Source organism: Salmo trutta, chromosome 4 (assembly GCF_901001165.1).
Source record: "Salmo trutta chromosome 4, fSalTru1.1, whole genome shotgun sequence".
NCBI classification, from domain to species: Eukaryota; Metazoa; Chordata; class Actinopteri; order Salmoniformes; family Salmonidae; genus Salmo; species Salmo trutta.
The window spans coordinates 53,798,327-53,805,676 of NC_042960.1; the positions used below are offsets into that span (position 1 = coordinate 53,798,327).

General features: G+C 41.4%; 1 pseudogene; it reads left to right on the top strand.

Moving 5' to 3' along the window:
• The first annotated feature begins 360 nt into the window (after positions 1-360).
• Positions 361-2,722, top strand: LOC115193048 (uncharacterized; annotated as a pseudogene).
• Positions 2,723-7,350: the final 4,628 nt, after the last annotated feature.

Here is a 7,350-nt window from a genome sequence, read left to right on the forward strand (position 1 = left end):
ACATTGGGCGGCAGGTAGCCTAGCGGTTAGTGTTGGGCCAGTAACCGAAAGATTGCTTGTTCGAATACCTGAGCCGACAAGGGGAAAAATCTGTTGGTATGCCCTTGAGCAAGGCACTTAACCCTAATTTGCCCAAGGGGGGCCGTACTACTATGGCTGACCCTGTAAAACAACCCATTTCACTGCACCTATCCAGGTGTCTGACAGACCATTTATTTTTAGCATACTGTTCCTCTACATGTTGAGGAAACAATGTTTCCCCCATCTTTCAACGGACACGTCACATGGTATTGAGGCAGTGTACAACACAAAACCCTTCTCCCTTGCTGACCTGAACCAAACCAAGTGTTAGATCCAGACATGACGGGCTGCCATGAGGCTGTGGTGTGCATTCTGCCTGATACTGATGCTCTCCAGTGTGGGGACACTCCATATTTTGGAAGTACACCAGCTCATGTAGAGGTAGTTGAGGATATGCTTTCAGCAATTTGTGAAGTTTAGGTCCATGAAAGCGAGCTGAGAGGATTTGACTTGCTTTTGGAGTTTGCTCACACTGATGGTGCTCCATTCTAGCTGAAGAAGCCAACGAAGAGAAACATGGGCTACATGTTTGGCACCCAACCAGATATGGATCTGATTCTGAATGAAATGGTATGTTATGTCTTGTCTACTCTCCGCCTCCCCTCCAAGATCAAGTTCATACTGCTCCTTGCCTTTAGAAACACTAGAACAGCAGCCTTAAGCGCCATCACTTTCACCAGTCAATCTACAGCCTTACAAACAGGTTAGAACTCATTACCTACTAATTTACAACATTACTGAATTTCTTGTCTCACATTTTAGAAGTCTCTTGTCTTACCATAGACCATTTAAAGACTGGTGTGATGCTGTTGGTATCAGACTCCCACCTTTCCCCATTTCAGACGGTATGTATTTTAAGGGAACACAGTTCCTCATCTTAACAGGAAAGCTATCAGAGGGCAAAAGTCACCTGAAATGGCAAATCAAAGTTGACACAAAAACACCAGGTACAGGTAAGATGAATGCTTCATCTTGTACAGCTTATCGCGTTCCAAGTTACACGCTGATGGAATGAAAGCATATTGTAAAGCTTATTTACCCTTCTCAGGGCAAAATTTGTCTGAACTACAAAGTATCACGAAGGAGCAAGAAGTGATGTCGGTGTCATTCCCCTGGTGCTTTTCTCAAAGGCTAAAGGAATTAATGAAAAGGCAGTTGGCTTTGGCTTTAAAAAAATAATAATTATGAATACATTTTCTTAAATATTTTAAGTCATCGATTCTTAAATTTGTAATTGTCCTTCTCCCAGTGACAAGTCAAAGTCCCTCCCCTGCTTCCTCCAGGACCTATGCTTTTCTGTGTGAGCTGCAGGAGTTCCTCAGTGCTGTCCAGCCACCACAGACGCAGTCACAACTACGGGTTGCTCCGGTCCCGCTGTATACTCTGCATTCTCTCCCCATCCTGTCCCTTGGGCTGTCATCCAGTGAGACCGTCCTGGCCGGGCTGCTCAACTCCTCAGCTCTCACACTGTTCTCCTTTCCCAAACTGGGCTCTGTTCCAGGGGCACCACAGGGAGCTGGCCCTACAGCCTGCCCTGCTGGAGGTGCTCAGGCAGAGGCTGGAGGAGGTTGTGGTCCAGATGAGGACGGAGGAGGTGGGCAGGGATGAACGGGCGGTGGAGGCTCCGGGAACTGTGTTCTTCCCAAAGAAGGTGAGGAACCACTAGCAGGTGAGCAGGCCTCAATGTAAATTCATGATACATGTCTGTGCATTGATTGCATTGCCAAGTCATTTAAAATATTTTTTTCTTTCACTCCCATAGGTGTGGAGAGGGGGCAGCAGGCCAGGAGGGCCCAGGGAAGGGACACCTGTGTCGGCTGCACAGCCTCAACGTGTCCCTGGAGAAATTCCGGCTGGCTCATCTACAACTACCAGGGAGTCTGCCGCTTTCCCCTGACCAACGGTAACAACCAGGCCCTCCTGATCAGCCAGGTCCAGAGAGGCCCTGGAGCGCTCACCTTTGTGTGCCTATAAACACTGAGGACCTCAAGGTGGTGGAGTTGGCTCAGGATGGAACCAAGATCTCCATCAAACCCAACATGGTGGCCAAGGAGTATGGTTGCCACTGTTTCCTCCATGTGGTCCAATGACCGTAATAATGGCAAGGGCCAGGCCAACTGAATGGGTGGACCATTACTCATAAGTCAATTTTGTTTATTGTAAATGCATCATCACCACATCTAATTCTCAATTTGTGCTCAATCATGTTCTGCCAAATATTAGCTGATTTTACATTTTAATACACTTTTTGTTACTCGTCAATTGCAAACTCAATGGCACAGTGCACATATTGGATCTTTCAAATACCATTTTATCATTATCAATTTGCATCCAATGAAAGGGCATATTAAAGGCTAAAATAATATTTCATTGAATATGAAATGGGAACCAGCAAATGTTATTAATTTGTATTGATTTTTGTATACCCTCTAAATATGAAACATATTTATGCAGACAGATTATACATGATCAGATAAGACTTCATATAAGACTGTATGGGTCTAATTTAAAATCATTGTGAAGTATGTGTGACTTACTTTTTGACTCTGCATTGTTGGGAAAGAGCCCGTAAGTAAGCATTTTGCTGTAAAGTCTACCCCTGTTTATATTTGGCGCATGTGACAAGTAAAATTGTATTTCATATTTGGTAATTGTTCTGTAAATTGTTTCTTTCTACAGTAGTAAACTACTACTGTAGATAAGTTATATATATATATATATATAACTTGTTTTTGATAGAATAAACACCGGGCAAACTGACATTATTTGATTATTCTTTCTGAAAATGTCAGCCTATTTGTTGTATTAGCCTCTTTACCATTCTCCATAATGCTCTCTATCATTTCTTCACAGCCCTTAGACACATCTCTATTTCTGATCCTCAAGACTCCCCCTCTTCTCTTTGGTTTTCCTTTTGTTCCATGGTCTGATCCCCAACTCGGCAAACTGTCCCACAGAGAGGCTGGAGGGCGAGAAGAGGAAACACCAGGCACGCAACATAAGGTTCCAAAGCAGAGCACTTATAACTAACACACTGAATAACAAATGAGAAGGACACAGAAAATACACTATTATACAAAACATTAGGAACACCTAATGCTCTTTCCATGAGACTGACCTGGTGAATCCATGGCAAAGCGATGATCCCTTATTGATGTCACGTTGCAACTCAGCTGACATCACAAAAACGGGTCAGAAGTCTGTGTGTAGTCAATCTGGATGGCCAGAGAGCTAGCAACGATGACAAGAAGCTGCCATGTGAGGAATCGTAGGTGCTTGTTCATGTTGTTTGGTATACTCAGTTTAAGCTAGAAGTCCCAGTACCTGAGCTGTGCCATCTGGCTGTGTATCTGTGCCTCCAAGTAAGATCTGAGTAAGATCATTCTCCTCTAGAAATACTTCCGGCGCATCTAAACCACAAGAGATAATGCATGAGCTAGTTTGTGTGCATGGATTATATTTTTAATATCATACGTTTCAACGCTCACCATGTACTTCATTCACCCCTGAGCTCACAAGCACAATGATGATGGCCAACACTATGCAACGGTTTAGAGTAATGCCTTTCCATGGGTTCTCAACCTGCTTCAAACTTTGGATGGACAAAATACCTTCATATGACACTAGAAGTAGACAGAGTAGTAGGTCAATATGGGACAAAATATACTATTACTGAATGTAGAAATGGAAATGTAATGAATAAGGATTTTATTACTGCTAAGACACTCAGATGATGATGTTCTGGATCTGTTGTGTCCTGTAAATTCAGGTAATAATTGGTGTTTTGTTAATGCAAGATAAGGTAAACTTATTAAACATCCCGGTGAAGGTATAGATTAAATCTTTTATTTTCAGAATGTTAACTCAACTGAACATTTTCTCTAAAATCACATAGGCAATGAGGACTGAGCACAAACAAGGATTGGGGTTACGGTGCCTTCCGAAAGTATTCATACCCCTTGACATACTCCACATTTTGTTACAGCCTGAATTCAAAATGGATTAAATAGTTTTTCCTCACCCATCTACACACAATACCCCATAATGACAAAGTAAAAACATGTTTTTAGAAATGTTTGCAAATTTAGTGGAAATGAAATATCTCATTTACTTATGTATTCACACCCCTGAGTCCAATACAGGGGTAATTGGCAGCAATTACAGCTGAGTGTCTTTCTGGGTAAGTCTCTTAGAGCTTTACACAATATTTGTACATGATCATTTTTAAAATTCTTCAAGCTCTGTCAAGTTGGTTGTTGATCATGGCTGGACAGCCATTTACTAAACCTGCCATAGATTTTCAAGCCGATTTAAGTCAAAACTGTAATTAGGCCACTCTGGAACATTCAATGTCATCTTGGTACTGTAAGCAACTCCAGTGTATATTTGGCCTTTTGTTTTAGGTTATTGTCCTGCTGAAAGGTGAATTTGTCTCCCATTTTCTGTTGGAAAGCAGACAACCAGTTTTTTTTTCTTCTAAGATTTTGCCTGTGTTTAGCTTTATTCTGTTTCTTTTTATCCTAAAAAAAACTCCCTAGTCCTTGCCAATGACAAGCATACCCAGAACATGATGCTGCCACCACCATGCTTGAAAATATGAAGAGTGGTACTCGGTGATGTGCTGTTGGATTTGCCCCAAACATAACGATTTCTTTTCAGGACCAAAAGTTAATTTCTTCGTCACTTTTTTGCAGTTTTAGTTTTGTGCCTTATTGCAACAAGGGATATTTTTATTCTGTATAGGCTTCCTTTTCACTCTGACAATTAGGTTAGTATTGTAGAGTGACTACAATGTTGTTGAGCCATCCTCAGTTTTCTCCTATCACAGCCATTAAACTCTAACTGATTTCACCAGTGGCCTCATGGTGAAATCCTTGAGCAGTTTCCTTCCTCTCCGGCAACTGAGTTAGGAAGGACATCTGTTTCTTTGTACAGTAGCAGTGGAGGATGCTGAGGGGAGGACTGCTCATAATGACTGGAACGGAGCAAATGGAATGGTACCATTCCACTAATCCCCTGCTCCAGCCATTACCATGAGCCCATCCTCCCCAATTAAGGTGCCACCAACCTCCTGTGCTTTGTATTGACTGGGTGTATTGATACACCATCCAAAGTGTAACTAATAACTTCACTATGCTCAAAGGGATATTCAATGTCTGCTTTTTGAATTGACCTATCTACCAATAGGTAACCTTTGCAAATCATTGGAAAACCTCCCTGTTCATTGTGGTGTTTGAAATTCAATGCTCAACTGAGGGACCTTACTATTATTTGTATGTGTGAGGCACAGAGATCATGTTAAACAGTATTATTGCACACAGTGTCAGTCCATGCAACTTATGTGACTTATTAAGCAAATTTCTACTTCTGAACTAATTTAGGCTTGCCGTTAAAGGGGTTGAATACTCTTACCAATTTCAGCTTTCCATAATTCCACTTTGACATTACAGGGTATTGTGTGTGTGTGTGTGTGTGTGTGTGTGTGTGTGTGTGTGTATACCAGTGAAACAAATTCTCAATTTAATACATTTTACATTAAGGCTGTAACACAACTAATTGTGGAAAAAGTCTAGGGGTGTGAATACTTTCTGAAAGCACCATGTTTATGCTGATGTCGAGGACACGATCAGTCGCAATAAAGCCTGAGGCATAGACCAATAAAACATTTCTTAAAATAGACATCAGTCAAATAACAGTCCTTGTTAAATTATTCTCAAACTACATTCTAATGCAAACCTAGAAGAACTCAAATGACAGAATGAGTCTTACCTGTGTTGACCTTTTTCTCCTATGGAGGGAGAAGTTTGTGGATAGTGATTTCAATTCACTGGTAAGTGTCTTATAGCCTGCCCTGCTTTAGATGCCTTTGTCCCTGACAGGCAGGCACAGCTGAGAGCTTTTGAAAAAAAATACAAATATAGCACTGGAGAGATTTAAAGTGCATTCGGAAAGTATTCAGACCCCTTCACTTTTTCCACATTTTGTTATATTCTTTTTTGGGGGGGGGGGGTTTAATCAATCTACACACCAACTGACAAAGCAAAAACAGGTTTTTAGAAAGGTTTGCAAATGTATTACAAATGAAATCGATCACATTTACATAGGTATTCAGACCCTTTACTCAGTACTTTGTTGAAGCACCTTTGGCAGTGATTACAGCCTTCGAGTCTTCTTCGGTATGTTTCAAGCTTGGCAGTGGTGGGAAAAAGTAACCAATTGTCATACTTGAGGAACAGTAAAGATACCTTAATAGAAGGTTACTCAAGTAAAAGTGAATCACCCAGTAAAATACTACTTGAGTAAAAGTCAAAGTATTTGAGTTTAAATATTAAGTATCAAAAGTAAATGTAATTGCTAAAATATACTTAAGTATCAGAAGGTATAAATCATTTTACGTTCCTTTTATATTAAGCAAACCAGACGGCACAAGTTCCTTGTTTTTTTTAATTTACGGATAGCCAGGGGCACACACTCCAACACTCAGACATAATTTACAAACAAAGCATTTGTGTTTAGTGAGTCTGCCAGATAAGAGACAGTAGGGATGACAAGGGATGTTGTCTTGATGTGTGTGAATTGGACCATTTTCCTGTCCTGCTAAGCAATCGAAATGTAACGAGTACTTTTGTGTGTCAGGGAAAATGTATGGAGTAAAAAGTACATTTTCTTTATGAATGTAGTGGAGCAAAAGTTGTCAATAAAAGTAAAGATACTACTTAAGTCATTTTTTGGGGTATTTTAAATTATTTTAACTCTATTTGGACACTTTCTCCCATTCATCTCTGCAGATCCTCTCAAGCTCTGTCAGGTTGGATGGGGAGTGTTGCTGCAAAGCTAGTTTCAGGTCTCTCCAGAGATGTTCGATCGGGTTCAAGCCTGGGCTCTGGCTGGGCAACTCAAGGACATTCAGAGACTTGTCCCGAAGCCACTCCTGCATTGACTTGGCTGTGTGCTTAGGGTCGTTGTCCTGTTGGAAGGTGAATCTTCACCCCCAGTCTGAGGTCCTGAGCGCTCTGGAGCAAGTTTTCATCAAGGATCTCTGTACTTTGCAGTGTTCATCTTTCTCTCAATCCTGACTGGTCTCCCAGACTCTGACGCTGAAAAACATCCCCACAGCATGCTGCTGCTACCACCATGCTGCTGCTACCACCATGCTTCACCGTTGGTGATGGTGCCAGGTTTCCTCCAGATGTGACACTTGGCATTCAATCTTGGTTTCATCAGACCAGGGAATCTTGTTTCTCATGTTGTGAGATTCCTTTAGGTGTA